The 20,409-nt window shown below is 38.3% G+C and overlaps 1 long non-coding RNA gene across 1 annotated transcript in view; it reads right to left on the bottom strand.

Annotated features, from left to right (window-relative positions):
• The window catches only part of LOC137183830 (uncharacterized), a 130,297-nt gene extending 111,365 nt beyond the window's left edge, over nucleotides 1–18,932 (bottom strand). The window contains exon 1 of the long non-coding RNA XR_010928549.1: nucleotides 17,663–18,932. This is a non-coding gene — a long non-coding RNA (uncharacterized lncRNA). The remainder of the gene's footprint in view (nucleotides 1–17,662) is intronic.
• Between the last annotated feature and the right edge of the window lie 1,477 nt (nucleotides 18,933–20,409).

Below are 20,409 nucleotides of genomic sequence, written 5' to 3'. Positions count from 1 at the left end.
ACAGCAACTTAATACTATATAATCTCTGGCTTTTGTTTGATATCTAGTGGTGGCAAATGTAGTTGCACATTTCCGATTTGTCGTTAGCGTAGTTAGCACGCATTAGCTTGGAGGGCTAACTTGGTTTGTTAACTATATGTGAATGTCACAGTTACCCTGAACGTCCTGCCAAATCCCGTTCAAAAATCTGGCAGCTCAATACAGTGTTGCTTGTTGCCACACATATAATATACAAGTAGTAAATAATTTCCAGTGTGTTTTGCTAATCATGATCCTTCTAGTAAATGTAGCATTCAATTGGGATGCAAAACAGTTCTTAATTAAATCATCACTGAAACTCATGTCAATGGATTTTATGATTGCTTGTGCTGTTGTAGTCTTTACATTAATGGGATGGCATTGAATTCCAACTTGAGCACATTTGCATGTTGAAGTGCATGTTTGCACACCACTATAATATCGGTTGACAGAGCATATGAGACCAAGATGACATGATAAATAGTAATAATAGCAAATTGCAGTAGTAAAAAGCAATTTATTATTTTAGCTGGTAAAAAAAATCAGTCTGGATCCTCCCTCTCATTCTTCAAAGGACATCTACGTGAAACGTACTGTTATAAGCCGCCCCAAAGCAGTCAACCTAGGGGAAACACCGAAGTTTATTTATTATCATATTATTACTATCATTATTATTATTATTATTATTACCTGTGATACTGTCTCGCTTGTGGATGCCTGTTCTGAGACGACGTTCTCCTCGATAATTTCTTTGTGCATGTCCAGCAGTGTTCCAGTTCGGGTCTTTGTAAGTCCAACCGTTTCATTCACGACTTTCAGTAGCAAACTGCTACCTCCTTCTTATCCGAGTTGAAATACTAATCTTTATACCGTGCACTGAGCATGGTTGCAACAAAATAAAGAGCTTCACTTTGCACACCATTAAAACAATCACTGACAGCTTCCAATAGGGTACTTCGGCAGTTTGCGTGCTGTTGTCTGAGTCACTTCTCCTGCCAAGTAGCTGTGTCAGTGCCACCACAGTGGGGATAACATCTGCAGCAGAGGCCTGTGCAGAACTGAATTGTGCTCTCTCTGGTCAGCTGCTCAAAGGGGGAGAGTAGGGTGATCGTATTTTCAAGAAATTCCCCATTGATTTGCCGTCAATGTCACCGGGAGATCAAAATCAGCAGCATATGCACCTAAGGCCCTCCTCTGCTCCACCAGGCTCTGCACCATATAAAAAGTTGAATTTCACCTGGTGGAGACGTCTTATTGCAGTCTTTTAATGGGCATCCTGAGATAATTCTGTACATCTTCAAGTCGAATGCATGCAAGTTGTGAATGCTGAAAATGTCCTACTACTCTCTTTTCCACAGCCACAACATCTGTGATGCTGAGCTGAGCCAGGACACCTTTGTTCACAGCAAGCTGAAAGGTGTGTGCCATGCACAGCAAACTGCTTTGGACACGTTGCACGTATTGTCCCTCATCATTACATGAGCTTTCTCCTTTGGGATTTTCCACTTCCCAAACATGCCATCAAAAGCAGATGCAACTGCAGCTGACGTATGAGACTCTCAGCACTCTTATGAATGAAGGATAGCCTTTTTAAGTACAAAGTCTTCATCTATCCTCAGCATGCTTACAGGGCTTACACTTGACGTCCAATTGTCTGTTGTAAAGCTAATCGAAGTGGCATCAATGATGAGCTTCTCGATGTTGCTGCAGATGACAGCTTGCAACTCAGGTAAGGCCTCATCTGAAAAATACTCATGACTGAGCGTTGTGTAACCTGACATCTTTAACAAATGAAAATGGCTGGCTGTCCAGAGCAATATACTCCATGAGTTTCTGAGTGGTGCCTTTGGCCCTGGGGTCGCAGTTATGTTTTTTGGCTTTATTAAAAGATTGAAGAGGCTGCTGACAGTTTTTTTTTTTTTTTGCTGGTGCCTGTTTCTCTTTGTTCTTCACAAATTCATCGTAATGATCGGGATGACGGCTCTTAAGATGTTTTAGACACTTTTAAAAAACCTCCACACCACAACATACTTGCTGCACGCACCCTCTTTCATGCGCAACGCAAGAGACGGGATGACGTCATCTTTGACGAACGCGCACACTCGCACCAGGGACACTGCGTCGAGCATTTAGTCAATGGTTTGCATTACATGCACATAATTAAAGCATCATCTATAGGCCTGATATATCGGCAGAAATGTTCATTTCCGGCTGATGCCAATATTTCATTTTAAAGCCTTTATTGGCCAATACCAACGACGTGCCGATATCATCGTGCATCCCTAACTGGCAGTTAAGCTAACTCATCTTGGTGAAACTCACTTTCTGACTAATAGAAAAATGCAGAGAGAAGTGTGTGGGAATAGCAGCGTTTTTATTAAATAAAGTTATTTGGAAGCATCTTACACTTTTATGTCTGTGTGAGAATAATGAAATGAAAGTGTAATTTACCGACCAACATCACTGGGTTAATGTTTTTTGTTGTTTGAACAGAAGTTGCGTGTGTGTGTGTGTGTGTGTGTGTGTGTGTGTGTGTGTGTGTGTAATGGAGTAAGAGGGGAAAGAACAATTTATCTCCAGCAGTGGAAAGCAGCCTCTCTGCTGCAACACTAGTACCAGGGAAAGTCTTGTTTGTTACTGCTGGAGTTCGATTTGCTAACCGTAGTCTGTAGGTGATAAAGTACGAAGTTTTTACAAAATACTTAGTCTTGCATTATTTCATTATTAGAAAATGAACTAGAAGATGACTCTAGCACTGTCCTTGCTGCACTGCCCTCAAGGTTGAGTGCCGCCTTTATCAACTAGCGTTATTACAAAAATCAATTTTTGGTATTTGTGAATTAATTCAGAAGATAAGAAACACAATTCTTCTTTCTCTCTGTAGTTGGTACAAATCAATCTAGGACTTCCTTTTACAAAAAACACTGGAGGTGCTTTGAAAAATGCATTTGAAAAACTTTGACAGCCTAAATATTCAGTCCATGTTAACAAAATCTCTTATTTAGTTGAATTAAGGTGACTAAAATAATGTAATCCAATGACCATGAAGGATTTACCTTGAAAACATACATGAACACTTGAATTAACAGCTATTCGTGGCTAAGTAAACAGGATATTCCTAAGGGGAGGATTTTTGAAGTTGTTATGCGGTGCAAGTTCATTTTTTATACCCAGGTCAATTTGTTCATTACAGTTTACATATGGTAGTAATCACCAAAGAAATCCTCCCAGTTTAGCAGAGGTCTGGCTTTACTCAAAAATAAAAAAGAATGGCTTGAGCTGAGCCACATATGGAAGAATTGGAAAGTCTCAACCTTGTCTTTACCGCACAGTTTGTGTTGGCCCTATCTGAAATAGAGCAACTACCGTGAAATGACAACACAAACTGAGTGTAGCTACACTGGTCCAATGAAATAATGGCCATGCATCATACAGTCTTTTGAAGATTTATTTTATCTCTCTTTCTCTCGCTCTTTTGTCAGCAGACACCGTGAAAACTACAATAAAAGACATAAAAGGTTTAAATATACATCTCTCAGTCATTTTAAAGTCTCTCAAGCTAGTGTCCCTTAATAAACAGGCTCAAACCCGTCCAACAAAAATGTTATGAAATCAAATAAAATAGCTGAAAACATGTCATATTGTCAATGTAAAGGCACATCAACCCACATTATACACAAATGTAAAACAAATGAAAGACAATTCTTTGCTCTGCATCCATGTTGTCTCTGACCCACAATACCACAGTTATGCCCTCAACTGAACTCTGGTCATGTGACCCATTACACTCTATCACAGCTCTACATTTTTTTAGCAAACGTTATTTAAGCTGGTATATTTTAGACATTTTTTTTAATCAATGTTACCCTTTTACATCTTATTTATATGACATTTTTAGTCATTTTTTAATGACTATGAACTCAAATAATCATGAATTTATGACAGAAATATATGAAATAAACATCTCAATGAGACATGTCTCTGAGACAGTTACACTGAGAAAGTAAAAAACAACTTGCTCACTAAATCACTGTGGGGTATTGAACATCACTGTTGATTCTTTAAATATTTACCTATGAAAGGCAATATGAAAGGGGATCAGAGTCCTGGTTGGCTAAGTGGTTCAGGGTGGTGGGGTCCTGGGGCCTAATCTGCCTTGCAGACATGTAACGAGTAATTCCACATTGAATCACATCGACCAACCCAGTCTCACATCAAAATGTGTAATGGCTATGTTGGTCCCTTGTGCAAAACATATTAGTTTCACAATAATGGCTCTGAAACTGTGAGATGACTATGTTTTTTTGGCCTATTCTTTTCTATTGGCCTGCGTCCACATCATGTCATTGTCAAGTTTCTGTCTGCGAAAACAAAAAACAAAGGCTGACATTCCTTTTATTCTCAGTGGAAAGTGCAATATTTTAAGATAGTTTCAGCATGAAAATGCATTTTGATAACATTTCTGGTGAGAAATGTGCATTATATTTTCATGATCTTCGTTCAGTGAGTGTATAGGCTATATGCTTAGTTTGGGACATGGGACCAACTGTTATAAAGAGCTCCTGATCTCAGCTATCATGTGGGGATGATGTTGAATATGGGTAAAATATGGTTACAATTTATTTTCACCTATTTGACAATTAGATATTTAATATCCGATCACACAAATGTGTTTCCCATCCCCTTAAACTCTCAATTCAGTATTTACAACTTCCAATTCTAGGAAAAACACTATTATCTTTTAAAAACTACAATTCCCTAGAGCCACACCATGCAGCTTGATACAAATCAGCACCACAGTTGTAGTTCTTCTGATTGGAAAAGTAGGAGCTGTCTAAAGAATATATCAAATATCTAGTACAGCTAAACTAATAATTACACTGCATATGATCTATGTTAAGAAAAAGTAATGATGTTTTATTTTGGATGCAACTTTATTTCTAAGAATTGAAGGAGAAATAATTAAAACTGATGGCCTTAACATTAACTTATCATATTGTTGGGTGATCAGGGACATTTTTGTGTTGAGAAATGTTAAAGATATCATTAAAAGAAAACCTTAACATGGTGACAGTGAGGAAAATACTTCCAGGTGGGTCCTCCGGTCAACCAATCGCAAAGCTTCAAATTCTGAATTTCAAATTCAATTCATCCCTGGGTCGCTCTAGTTTTTTATTGAAAGAACATCAGTTACATAAAATAACACAAATAACATAACAGCTAAGATAACTGCACAACGCAAAGACAATGATTTAAACAACATGCAACTACGTGGTTTCAGCGATAGCAGCGTCCATAGCAATCGCCATAGCAATAGCTGAAAAAAAATCTTTGTAATAACTGACAAACTAAACATCATATACAGTCACTGAAGAACGATCATGGAAATATAATGCACATTCCTAACTAGAAATGTTATCAAAATGCATTTTAATGCCAAAACTATCTTAAAACAATTGCATTTTCCACAGAGTAAAAGGAATGGATGCCTTTTTTTTATTTTCGCAGACAGAAACAGTTGCATGATGTGGACGCAGGCCAATAGAAAAGAATCCCCCCCAAAAAACATAGGCATCCCACAATTTTAGAGCTGTTGTGAAACTAATACAGTTTTTACTGTGGACCAACATAGCTATTACACATTTTGATGTAAGACTGTGTTGTATCGGTAGGAAAACTGCCTGTGAACTTTTCTATTTGGGTTGAAACATTCAAACATGTTGCGATAGTTGTACAGTGCAATGCTACTTTATTGCTTGTTACCTGACTTTCAGACCAGAGAAAGCACTGTGGCTGCATTGGTGGGGTATGTTGCTTCAGGTAATGATGAGACAATGAAATATAATCCAGGAAGGCAGCTTGAGTAATAGATCCTTGAGCTTTAAGGCTTTCAGATGCCACAACACTGCGCTGTAGTTTATAATACTATGAGGAAGGATTTTACAACATAGCAATAATCATTTTATCCTGCATCTTGAAATTCACAAAGTAAACAGCAGAATTATCCTGCTCATGTTACAGAGGGCTACTACAGTAGCCCTATAACGGGCTCCATAAGCTTAGCCACTAATCTTTGCATATTTGTGTACTGAAAATCTGCATACGCATGGACAGCCAACAAGGATGAGCACATTTATCCTATGGAGCGTCCCATAAAATACATCAATCATCAACCAGCATCAACTTTACTCTTGATATGCCGTCTTCAGTGAAAAGTGGAGTCAATAGATAAAAGGTCCCTTTTCAGAACATTTGTAACAATATGTAACCACTGTTCCATTTTCACAGCTTTATAATCTGTAATGGGGCTTTATGAGGGTGCAGCCCGATAAATGGACCCCCTGCCATGTATGACATTTACCTTATATTACATTTAGACATATAAGGAACAAGACTCTGCATAGCTCAACTTCAATGCAATAAGACTAGGTCAAAACCTATATGACTGGACCGAGTATGGTCAATGTGCAAAATTGTAGCCAATTTGTTACAGAGATAGTCAGTAGTAGTGTCTATAATGTGAATTCCTGGATATCAGATGTTCATCTGCAATTTTCTGTAGTGGTTCCAGTAATATTTGTTGTTAAAGTGTACTGAAGTAGCATGTCACATGACATGGTTAAGCTATGTTTGAACGGTGCTGTTAAACCAGAAACTCCACAGCCACACCTTAGTTTTATACACTCTATGGGCTACACAGAGAACAGCATGGCTATGCTAACAATGCTAGCCATGCTAACTAGCTGCTAGTCAATTAGTCAGTCAGTGACGGACAGACATTTGGGGTTATACGGCTGTTCCGTGGCCAGTCCAGCCAAAAAGAGGAGACAATGTTTAACACTCAATGCACAGCCCACTCTCACTTCAGAGAATTGAAGACAAGTGGGCTGAACTTGCACCACCTATTCAAATGAGAAGGTCTACATGGGATTCACCATAATATTATTTCAAGTTCACACCCTAGCCTGACAGAGACCAAAATGATAGTGCGACTTCTCCATATCACACTCAGCCTACCACAGGACATGACCACGCATGTCTACATACAGTACGAAGTATGAGTGAGTTGAACATATTTTCTCCACATAACTTTTCACGTTACCAGTTATGTCATCAGTCCACTGTATGTGTGGGAATGGTGTATGTATGGTTTTTGTACATATGAATCATTTCCATTTAAACATCTGGCCCCAGGTTTTTGGAAGTGTTGTATGTTAAATAATATCTACAGTGTGTATTATGTTTTTGACAAGATTTGAATATGTAGTGAGAAAAAAAAACAATTACTGAGCTTAAAAACCCTGGCTAGTTACTGTATATGCTAAAGGATCCTTTAAGATGGGAGACTTTACTTTTCTTTCCAGCAGATAAGCAGCACTTAGACTGCCACAAGGGCTAATCATCACATTGTTCCTGATGAATAGCCAGCCAAAATGATTATGCACTCTACAAAAACTCTTAATTAGCAAAATATCTTCCTCAATCAAGTATCTAAATTACATTTGTACAGTTCAATGATTACTGACCAAAAGGAGGATTCTTGAGCTGTAAAGAATACGCTGGCCCATAAATGGTACCATCGAATGGGTGGCCACTCACTGAATGAATCATGTCCTAATAATTAAATTGTATGGCATACCGAGTGTTAACTTTAGTGGATGCACATTGAGCTGTTCTGACTTCTCAATAGGCTTTTAAAGAAATTAAGTGATGGGCTTGGACAATAATTTCTCTTTTCTGGGTCATTGATTGTTCTCTTTTTTTGGCTCCACCAGGCCCATTTTGATCCTCTACTTAAGATATGCATTCAGGGACTCTTTCCTCACCCCTATAACCTCAGACTAGTCATGAGAGTAAAGAGATGCACGAGACTGAGCCGTCCAGTGGTTACCTTTTATATGTGGTTGTTATAATATTTAACTTGGACTTAAATCTCGTTTTGAATTTCTCTCTCAACAACTGTAATTGTTCAAGAAATATGATAATTACAGTAAATTATAATATATATTTCTGTGCGTACATTTTTCCACTTAGCACTATTGGTATGCGGAACAGACCACTTAAACTACAAAGGGAGGGGACCAATACCATCTTGAGTACTGTATGAAGCTTGGCAACTTTCAATCAGGAACAAGTCTGCCTGCTTACTCTATTTACCGCTCTCTTTTCCTTCTCCCACTTTCAATCAGCTGACTGAGGGCATTCACACTTTAAGTTCAAGCAATCAGATGCTGCCGCAACCTCAGTGAACCCATCATCTTGCTTGTTCACTTGCTCACCAAATGACACAAATATTGTAATAACAGTAATCATCATCATCATCATCTTAAGTGTTTATATATATGCAATGTACAGGGATATAACATAAGTTAATATCAGACATATATGACCTTCCAGTCACATCTTCAATCAGGATAACAATGTATTACATCAATCACAATGAATCCATCCTTTGAATATACGGATATATGAGTATTATGGATACACACTAAAAAGCTCATAACACTCTTGCCATGAGAATATACAAACCTCACTGCCTTCTTCACAGAGGCAAAAATCAGAAAAAAAGCAGATGTTGTGGTATTTAAAATGTAATCATTCAAGCCAGTCAAAATAGTTCTAATAAATGTGCAGAAATAAGAACGTTTGTTTGACATATTGAAACAAGAAAATTAGTCACATTAGAGAAAGTTTGTTCTTTGTATTATGTGTTCATTTTTCTTTTTTTCCTCAGAAAATGAACGATTTCCTGCAATCTGTTCACATCCAACTATTAGTCAAGCGGTTGCTGAACAGCCTGTCGTGATTTGAGGACTGTAACAGTGTCTTCTCTCTCTGTTCGAGCACCTGCATTTCATTTGTTTCTGTTTTTCTAAGCCGTATAAGCAACCTGTCAGCATGTCATAATATTAGGCCGATAATCAAAGTCAATTAGTGTCCGCCTTTCCTCCCTTTTGCACCAACTGCCTTCTCCTGCCATGCCTTCAGTACTAGAGAAAAACAGTTACTGCCTTTCCATGACATTTTTTTTTGCTCTCCAAAGGGATTTTACTGATATCAAGCTTCTTCCTGATCAATAAATAGAACTGTAGGCTAGTGCCATTTGTCACTGCCAAAGCAGCCTACCTACCTTCCCTGATGAGTGATAGATCTCCCACGCACTCTGTAATCTAAAATTACTCATAAAGACTGATTAGGGCCAAATCAGAACCTTCCTCTTCTCAGTCCTGTACATATCATCAAAAAAAGGCTTCCTGGAGTTAAGCAGCCATATGATAGACGAGCATTTCCAAGCACGAGGCCGGGGTATTGTGCATGCCATGAAGCTTATTTTATAGGGTCCATGATAGATGTTGTTTAGAGCGATTTAAGCGGCCCTTATGCTGGTGTCAGCATCTGACCCCTCCACAGTGATAAAGCTATCAGAAAGAGAGAGTATAACCACAAGTGAAATATGGAGGGAGGGACACGTGTGCCAGATAAACTCCTGCATACTGGGCACCCATCCAACTTTTGGGAGGGGAAAGCCTTCAGTCTTATCTGCATAAAACTTGAGGAGTCGGGGGTTTAGGGTGCGGGGGTGACAAGTGTGGAAAAGGTTGTTTTCAGTGAAATTGCCTGTGAAGTCTACAAAAAGTCCAGCCTCCAAAACCTGAATAACTCAGGAGCATTTTCCCAGGAGGAACAAGTGCAAACTGACTCCTTATTGCACCAATCACAAAGTTTAAGTCATAATTTAGCTACATAATGCAACTCATTAAACCAAACTGGTAGCAACTACACAAACTGCACAATGCAATATTGGTGAATAGCAAAACACAGCAGCTAAACACAGTATCACTGGTAAGAATGGCAGCAAATCACCTTGATGGAGCCGGAACATGACGCAGCCAGGTGCTGTAGATTATTCTGGATAGTCAACAAACATCACTGTGGACAGTTATAATTGAAACTACTATCTACCAAAAAACTAACCCAGATGTAAACTATCCAAATGGAAACAGTTTGATTCTAACTGTACATGTGCCTGTGGTGCTAGTGATCCATCCAACATAATGTTGTCAGTATTAGCCCTCACACGCAAGTAAGAGGAATTATTTATGAAATCAGCCACAACCATATAGACGTCAGCTACTGGCTGGTGGGTTTTTCCAGCCTTCCTTTGGCTTAGAGTTCTGTGCAGGGCAGAAAATGCATTGCTTATAGCCAATGGTTCATACACAGACAACTTACTGTAGCTAATTACTTTTAATTAAGGCCCACCTTCATAGCCCATTAACAGCAGCTAAACGGATTTGTCCGCTGTGTCTAGCTTTTGCACTGCTGAACGGGACTGTTTACTACCCTCATACCAACAAAGCACTGCAAGACAAAATGAGTAAAAATGTTATTTCACTGCGTGAACTCAACTTGATTTAGTGAACCATGACAAAATCCAAACTCTATTCCAACAAGCCTGAGAATGTCTAGCAACAAGAAAGAGAGCAGAGAGCAAGGATTGGATTCAGAGTTGCACTGCAGGTAAGGAAAAGTGCTGGCAGAAAAAAAATATTCTTCATCACAGAGGTTACTCTTTAGGAAGGTATTACAAACCCAAAGGGACATTAACCCTACGTCCCCTCTCTCCTGTAAGCTCTATAATACAGACACTGCCCCAAATGAGTAGTTGGTGTTGTCATGTGAAATTGAGACCTACTGGTTGTAATCAGGAAATGCGACAGGCCTGTCCCCCCCCCTAAGAGCAGGTCACCTCTACTCCACCGCCTTCTTCCTGTTCTGGTCCGTTCAGCCTTCATGAGCTCCATGTTTTATTCCCCATTTCCGTCCAATTACATTGACCCTGTCATTTTTCATCCAGCTGACTGATTACTGGTTACACTGTTCAGCCAATCTCCACTTACAGCTCCTTGTCTTCTCTGGCTTTATGACATTATTACATGTCTTTATCACCGCCATCAATACTCCTGGCCCCAAAGTTTCAACACCTAGGCACAAACACCATAAGCTTAGTCCATAAATCTTCACCACACACTACATTACAGCATATGATGTTAGTTAGACAGAGACCTGAGGCAACAGAAGTTTAACTTAGTTAACGTATTAGCAATTCAACATTATCAACAATTCATTTATAAAGCAGTGGTTTCTTCTCTTGACCCACTCGGCTGGTCCTGGAATTTAATTTTTTTTCCGTCTGGCTGCACAAACTTGACTGTGATAACAGAAATTCAATAGTTTGACTAACCAAGCATGTGTGAAATTTGCAATGAGATTCATAATCCTTTAACTCAAATTGAAATTCAGATGGAAATCAATAGAAACAAAGCAGTAGTTCCTGTATCACCAAGTCAAATAGATTAAACATGTAAGAGCGGTGAAGTTAAGTCACAGAGGGACAATAGGGAAAAAAAGGGGGAGAGGAAGAAGACATCTCTATATACTGTACTGTGTTGTACACTACTGTGCCGTATGTAACACAAAGCAGTCTACAGGAGAAAACACAGAATTGAAATATCAAAGATAAAAGAATAAAATAAAGTAATAATCCCAAAAGATCTGTCCCCCCAGCCCCACCACCAGATAAGGGCCATAATAAAAGTAATGGTGCATAGTAACATATTGTGTAGTGTAAGAATATTTTCTTCCTGTTTTGAAAATGGGTATTTTTATCAATCCTCATGACTTACTAACTACCATTATACTTTTGGGCGCTTTCTCCTCTTTGTCTCTGTGCACTCTTAAAATTCAATTGTCTCTCTAAATCATGTTGAACTAAACTTCGGCTCAAGTAGAATACTGAATTCAGATCACAATATGGAGATGGAACATGATTAGGTGAGGGCACAAGGAGAAAAGCGAGAGTAGTTCTCTCAGCCAAAACTGAATCAAACAGGTTCAACTTGCAATAACAAAGCATGAAAGAAAGCAAACCTTCAACTCATAACAGAGACACTTATAAGTGAACACTGTACTGTCTCAATACTGTTCACAATATCAACAATCCATGAATATTACAGAAAACTGTAGCCTATGTTGTAGCTCCGAGTTCATGTTTTACTCAGTGTTCATGCAGACCCAGAGGTACACATTTCAAATGTGACATTTGTGGTTGAGGTTTCCTGAGAAGAGGTGGTGGTCACAAAGGAAATGTTCTGCTGAAGTTTAGTTTAGTTTATTTTGCTTGAAAAATGGCAAGCAACAGAGGACAAAATGTATGGCCAAAAAAACAAAACATTTAAAAATATTGCCAGTTTTCCCAAAAGCCCCTGCCAGAGTGCAAGCCTGGTAAAAGTGAGATTTGTCATTCTGTTGGCACTGTATCACTATAATTCCATGATGTAACCTTTTTACTGATGATAGATCATTTATCAAAATATCAAATGCATTTTAGAATTATAATTTAGATTAACATTTTCTTGAGAAAGGTTAAAAAAAATAATAAACACCACACAATCTGAAGAAGTTGCATGTAACAACTGTCCACTGTGACACTGTAGAAGGATTATTTTAGGTTAGAAGTGCTTTTTGGAGTTTATTGGCATCTAATTTCAATTCACGGCAATAACAACAATAACATATTTTGCACATTGAAATAAGGCCTTACAAGCATCCTTAATCTCCTGTTTGTAATTGGAAGGACTTCTGGCAATTATAACAAGTCAGCAAGTAGTCTATTAAATATGTGTCTATTGATAAATATAAAAAATGTTAAACGAAAAATGAGCAACACTTATCTATATTTTACAGAATTTTTTTTTTCCAATTTAACTAAGTGTTTGTGTATTCTGTTAATGTACATATGTGTGCATTAGCGTTGGTTATGTGAGTGCGGTCATGCATGCCTCCCCCTGTGCATGTGTGTGTGTGTGTGTGTGTGTGTGTGTGTCTGCGCGCGCATAGACATATGAACACATACAGTAACTTGATTGGAATGGAGAGTTTTAACATGAAAGAGGTGTAATCTCAGTCTCACAACAGGCCGCTTCAATGTCAGAGGAGCGCTGCACTGGTGGCAATTACTATTGACATCACGCTAATTGTAGCTGAATAATTAATCCTTACTGTTCTGGAGTACAGGGACCTGAAAAGGTGAGCTGGATGTGGCAGAGTTGAACTCTTGCACAGTAGAATGGCGGCTAATTAGAATTACGGATCATTTTGTTCATTGGACAATTATATTATTACCTACTCCAGTCTAGGTCACATTCATGGAGACACAGTAGCCATAATTAGATTCTCAAGACCACAGCATACCAATTAAAAACAATTACAGTATGAATCCAAATACACTCGCACAAAGGAAGGTACAAGCTAAAATTATAAACACAATTGCTAGATAAAAAAAAAAGCTCAATTGATCTCATGAAAACAATGTACTGTGTTATTGTACAAGTGGCTGAGCAAAGTGAAATTCTCAGCAATTATATTAGTAGCACTTGTGTGCCCTCTATTGGACAGTAAGTTGAACTTGGTCTTTACTCTTCCAAGGATACGGAGCCAAGTGTTTTCTCTTGCTTTCTAATTTGAGTGTTTCTTCTTTGTTGATCTTTACAGAGAAAATGTCACGGTAGTCTTAACTTCTATTAAGACTAAAATAAAAACAAAAAAAGTTTGTGACAGGTCTTTTGTTTTTTTTGCAAAAATATCCTGTGTTGTTCCAAAAATTGTGTCATTGATAACATATGACAGGAGGATGCTGTGAATATGGCAAATGCCCATATATCAAGAAAAGGTATCTGTGTAAGGAAGTAATCTTGAGCAATAAACAGAATCCCTTCACACTCCAGTGTAGCTGCGCTGACCTCTGACCTGCCAAAGGAACATAAAAATATCTCCAGGGAGCACCAACATATCACAGAACTATTTATAATAATAAAAAGTACCTTTGATCACATACTTTGACCTTACTGTTAAAGGATAGCTAAATGTGAATGCCAAATGATGTATATTGTACAGCCTCATAGAACCTTTTCAAAGACTTGGGTCAATCTAGTGCAAGAGATGGTGACTTCGCCATAAAACTGCAACACCAAACACACACTAAATTCACTGTGTTTTCTAAATGCTGGCCTAGAGAAGGAAAGCAACATCACATTTATCTCTACAAATTTGACATTCCACTTCCATTATATTTGTGACCTTATTAATGTAAATGTACTGTTTTGTTAGTGGAAAAAAAGCACCTGTATTTAGTTTGAAAATGTGCGTCTGTATTGGTTGTCTTGTTCTTAAAAGACAATGTGAAACAGGTGACACAAATTTGGACACTGATATTAATCTGACAATAGGTCCAAATGAAAGCCAAATACGACCCCCAACTTTCATTAATTTTCTCTATGTGATTCATTATTTTCAGAACACGCTCTTTCACAGGACATAAAATGAGATAAAGTGTAATGTGGTTTGAAATGACATGACACCTCTGATCCTTTACCAGGATACATCAGAACAAAATGAATCTGTGAAAATGTCGTTTGACGACAGCAGCAGGACGAGGTGATTCATCCTGCTGATCACAGACGTGTGATACTGCTCTGTTAATCTATTGTTAACCATCCTTCATCACCTTCATATACTAATCCAACATGGTTCAAGTTATATAGGTTTCGGTATCAGCGGAAAATCGAAGATGATTCATCAGGTGATGAGTCATCTTTGTACAAATAAGAGTTACTTTGTACGTAAGCAACGTCCTTTTTCTCAACAAAAAACAAACAAGTGCAAGATTTTACAACGGCAACTACAGACCATCTTTGAAATGCAACAGAACTGGGAGACTCATGCTTTCAGTGTACGGTAAGACAATGTTGCCATCTAGTGAGTGACACAGCTAATTCTTCTATGACCCATTAGTTCACATTGTGAGAGGTTATACAGCTTTGTGTTTGTATCGAATGCTTTATAATCTTCTTAGCAACGCATTGTTCGGCAGATAGAATCAGATGGGGAACTACTAACTATTATGTATTATATCGGTGTATTCAAAAAAATTGAAACCTAATTCTGTTGTATAAAACTGCTTACAGCTGTGGGAAATGTGAGATGTTGTCCACTTTATATCTGTGTTACTGAGTGAAGTCTCACATTTAGATGTGTATTTGTGACTCTGATAATTGACGATGATTTATTTTAGCCTTTTTATCATTTATGAAAACAAGAGTACAGAGATCGTAGAGTCAGGCAGAGGGTTGTGAACTAAAAAGCCAGTAAAACAAGTTAGCAGTGAGGAAACATGAGTGTCATGTAGCCTTCTTTCCTTAAGACATTTCATCATCCCTCTCTATTACATCCTCAGTGAAATCACCATGAGGAACAGAACATGTTTTGCTATACACACTACAAATCAAGTCAAAGTAATAGGCTATTTCACCACAGCTGATTGCAGTTTCATCTGTGCCACTCACACCATCAGTATTAGAGTTTTTACTGCAATGATAATTCTACGAGCACTTGTATTATTCTCATTTCTTTAAGAGAGAGAATATTTAGGCCTAAATATAGCATTGGTATGTTTTTGTAAGCTCAATCAATCAGACTTCCATTGACAGCGTAAACATTTCTCTTGTCATTCAGCCACTTGTTTATTCCAGTCAGAGGTAATATTATATATATTATCATATTATTTGTACTCAAGGCCAGAGCTGTTAAGCCCACCACGTTTAACATTGTATCCATGTTAATCAGGTCAGCAATCAGAAATACAGACACAGTGATGAAGTTTTGATACTGTGCTGCTGGCTTCACTAATAGCAATACAACCTTGTTTTTCACATTTCATCACAGGCATCACAAGCCAACGCATTGCCATTCTGAAACAAGTAACTTGAAATTGATACTTTTTTACCACATTTCACATCCCCTCAGCTCAGAGATCGCGCCAAGATTGTTTATGAATGAACCTTTTTCATTTTGCACAACATAAGTGCATGTTAAAGATGTTCTTACAGTCCCACAACTGAATGTGTAACTTGTTCTGGCATTTTCTCTGGTTCTCCACTCTTCACCTGAACCATAATTGAGGCCTCAAGTCAACGTATATAAGCAAAGGGCACTATCTAGAGGACAAATCGTGTTATAGCATGTAAACTAGAATATGTGATGGGATTAATCCAGTCATTGTGTTTTTAGGCGAACTTACAATGGAAACATGGTTTTAAATCTGACATGATTTTTTGTCTCCCACAAAGGCATAATGTAAAATGAAATAATAGAAGGTTTAAAACCAGATTTTGACACAAATCAGATAATAACAGAGTACCCACCCCCATAATTTCTGGGGGGTACTTCGGTGGAGCATATTCCCAAAAAAACAACTACTAGTAATCAATTTACCACAAAATATTTGACACACAGAGAACCGGGGGCTTTCAGACCCTGAACACAGAGCATTATCTGGTTTATCCAGTTAGTAATCCAGCCTTGAACGTTATGTGTTGAAGGGTGCTATCGCTGTCTGGAGAGTCTGTTTGTGTACTCTGTATGAGATGCACTGATGATAGTTACTGGATTTCTCTACCTCAGCACCAGATATGTGTGAGCTATGGGCCTTGCTAGAAGGAAAACATATTACCAAATACATGAATAAATACTAGTATTTGCTTTAAATTAATTATACAGTTAGATTTTGCTGACCTGCAGCTTTGCTAGACATCCTCAGACACCCACATATACAAAGTACAGCCCTTGCCTGGTTAAGGGGGTGATTAAAGTTTTAATGGTAATGTGGCTCTGACAGCCATTTAGTCCATGTGTTATTCTTTCATGAGAGACGTTATTCTTGGTGCTGATCCAGACTCATTATCCTTTACACCTCTGTTTTCAAAACACATATTCACTGAGTTCTTCGCATAAACTTAGAAATCAAAGCTCTCTTTTAAAAAAATGTTTGCCTGAGTGTATAGTTTCAGCTAAATCACATGCACAGCATGGGAAAGCATATTAACATTAAAGTGCAACTGCAGAAATAATACCCATAAATTCAGTCAATGAGTGGATAAACATGCATCATTCAGAAAATGTCACACTCATGAGACAATATTACAATACTGTAACACTAAATACTCTAACTCACTCCTTAACAAGCTGCAGGTGTACTTAATATAGTTTACTCTTGAAAGACAAATCACCATAATACAATGTTCACCATAAAATAGCAAGAAATATGAATCATTCAACTTTGCAGCAGTGTAAACTTATGAACAACATGTAGGCTACACATGCTGAGAAACACTCAAGCTCCTCTAATGTCCACTTAAAGCACAAATCATGAACACAGAGGCTACAATATACAGTGCAAAAACTCATAGTAATCACAATACAAGGCTGCACTGAATATGGACAAAGCATCATTCATTAACACTTGGATGCATATATACAGGATTTAACCAGTAACGTTAATTAGCTGCAGGTAAAAAAAAAACCGCTATGACTTACATCTGTTAGCCTTCTCCAATAACGCATAACAAAATGCACTATTTTCCATCCATATCCACCAGTCTGCCACTTTTCTCAAACCCAAATTACAATAACTGGCACTTTCAAGTGCACTCAAACTAAACACAACTATTAGATAGTAGAGCTCCACAAAAAATGCTCTCCTAATTAAACCAGCAATAAACATTTAAATAAGTTTGCTGTTCCTTACCTTAAAATAGATGTTAGCTATTCTTTGCCGTCCTTAGTCTGGGCAGAAACATCCACCGCCGACATATAGGCCTAAATGTACAGGTCATTCTTTAGACCATAGTCCAAACTTGGAAAATGACTTCTCACACAGGTGCCATGGTTAAACTCGCTGGATGAGCGGTCCAGTTGATTCCTGGGAGGTTAGCAGAGCTAACGACAGTTAGCTAGCCTCAAGTTCAGCTCCAGAATTGTGAAACTTTACTCCCACCTCCTCGCTGTTTTAATCCTCTGACTTGTCCTCAAAATCTATGGTTTTGTCATCTTACTGAGAGTTACTGTTGCAGCTGTCTGTTTCTTCATATGTTTCTTCTTATTTTTTTACTATAAATGTTTCAATTCTGTAGCCCATGTACGAGAGTAAAATGCCCTTTTCACGGCAGATTTCCAGTTTTGTTTTTTGAGAGGTTTTTCTTCAAATTGCAAGGTCTTGCTATCATGCTTGTTTTCTCATTGGCTTAGCTAATTGAAACACTTAAAGGACCAGTGTGTAAATTAGCATTTAGTGGCATCTAGCTGTGAGGTTGTAGATTGCAACCAAATTGATAACCTCCCCTTCCAAGCGTGTAGAAGAAGCTACAGCGGCCGCGAAACTCCCGAAAAAACGTAAACGGCCCTCTCTCATGGATGTATAAAATGAACTGGATACAGGAAGAGCGCCAGGCTTTGAAGCAAATTTGACATAGCGGCCAAACCGTGTAATTACAACGTCACGTGACGCACACTGGCCCAAAAAGACTTTTTCCCATAGACTTACATTGTGAAAGAGACGTCTGTAAATCAGCGGATACATTTTTCTGAGCGTCACAACCCCCGCGAAATGACTTGTCTCACTATCAGAATTAAATCCATTCGGTCCAATCACATTTCAAAAGCCTAGAAGAGCCGCATGATTGAATTGTTTTATCCCCATTCAAGTTAGCCGGAGGGCTAAACCGGAAGTAGCCAACTCGGCCAGCGAAAGTCATTAGTGTGCACGCTCTATGGGCCACACAATGCCGAAGATCCGAGTACTTTCATACCAGGAAGTCAATTTTTTTTTTGCTTCATGCGCCACTGAGCAACTTTCATGGGAATGAACGGGCCCACCTCTGACACTGTATCCATTTCTCTTTATACATCCATGCCCTCTTTAGAGCCAGTTTTTAATTTGTCCATTCTGGGCTACTGTAGAAACATGGCCATGCAACATGGCTGGCTCCATAGAAGAGGACCCGCTCCCTATGAAGATATAAAAGGCTCATTCTAAGCCAACGAAAACACTTCCGTTCCACTAGATGCCACTAAATTCTACTCACTGGCCCTTTAAATAAAGCTAATTGAGCCATCATTAATGTTATTATTTACAGCTGTGCTTTCCCTGCTATGACAAGTCAAATGTTTGTCCAGGCCTTTATATACACAAAATAAGACACAGTTTGTGATTTATTATTTCACAATTAATTTTTGTAAGCAATTAAGCAATAATTTTAAGCAAATTAAACATTATAATTCAAATAACTTCAGCCTTTTGGCATTCATGCTCTAATGAGCACCACTTTTATTAGGATAAAAGGAGCTTTTCAGTGGCAGGTTAGAGGTGACTGACGTTTCCTGGTCTGGCTAAAGCTACTGCATAACTTCCTTCACACCCTGAATCATAACAACTCATAGGCTAAAAAATATGACTTTGTCAATATGAACTGTTATGTGTTATATTCTCTATAACACTACATTATAACAGCGTAAACTGAAAACTGTAGTGGTGGCCATGCTGATGTTTCCTCGTTTCGTTTAATTAATTATCTGATTTGGCCAATTTCAGCCACACAGTCCTCCTCCAGGTTGCTGTCAGGACTAAATGACTGACTCTAACTTAAGACCAAAAATTATTTTGAATCATTGTTATTTCAACCATTTGGCCCAAAAATATTTGAAGGTCTTGCGCAGCTAAGATACACCCACACAGGTGATTTCACTTCTGTGTGGGCATGTACAGACTGTGTTTGATTCACATATCCTTAACTCTCCTGTTAGCTTTGTTGCACATTTCATGTTGGAACAAATGACACTTTTATTACTCATATGGTGTTGTAAGACAAGACGAACTTTACTTGCGCACTGCAGTGAAAAGCAGGAAGAACAGGAAATATGGGCAAGGTTGGGTTGTAAGCATATGTTTCAATAGCATGGCTACCTTATGTTAGAGCAGACAAACACACCACTTAATCCACTCCTTACACTTCTGACCTTGTCAACCTTTGACCTTGTTTTTGGTTTTGGAAAGGTGGGTGTCATGTTGGTCTTTAAATGTAGATAGTGAGGAGGCTCAGACAAAGATCAATTTAACCCTTGGGTGAGCATTTATTGAAACACCATGTGCACAGCAGTGAAAAAAGAACAACACCCTCTCAAGACATAGCCCAACCTTCTTATATATCCTCCCACTGAGTAATTAGGTGGCCTTAACCATCAGCAAGGGGGTTTTAATATGCAAATACACATATATACATTATTTGGCCAAAATGGTATTTACATATGATACAATTCCCCTCATAAATCCATGAACAATTACGCTTCTCAATATCTGCATTCTATGTGGTTTCCAGAAACACATTTTATAGACAAGATCTATAAATCCCCCACTCTGTTACTTACACATGGTACAACCAGGAAATATAAATAGCCTTGAGTTCCACAGCACACCCCATGGGAAGGCCAGAGGTGATG

The sequence above is a fragment of the Thunnus thynnus genome, chromosome 1 (genome assembly GCF_963924715.1).
Source record: "Thunnus thynnus chromosome 1, fThuThy2.1, whole genome shotgun sequence".
NCBI classification, from domain to species: Eukaryota; Metazoa; Chordata; class Actinopteri; order Scombriformes; family Scombridae; genus Thunnus; species Thunnus thynnus.
The sequence above is the reverse complement of the archived record's forward strand: the minus strand, read 5'-3'. Positions and strand labels throughout refer to the sequence as shown.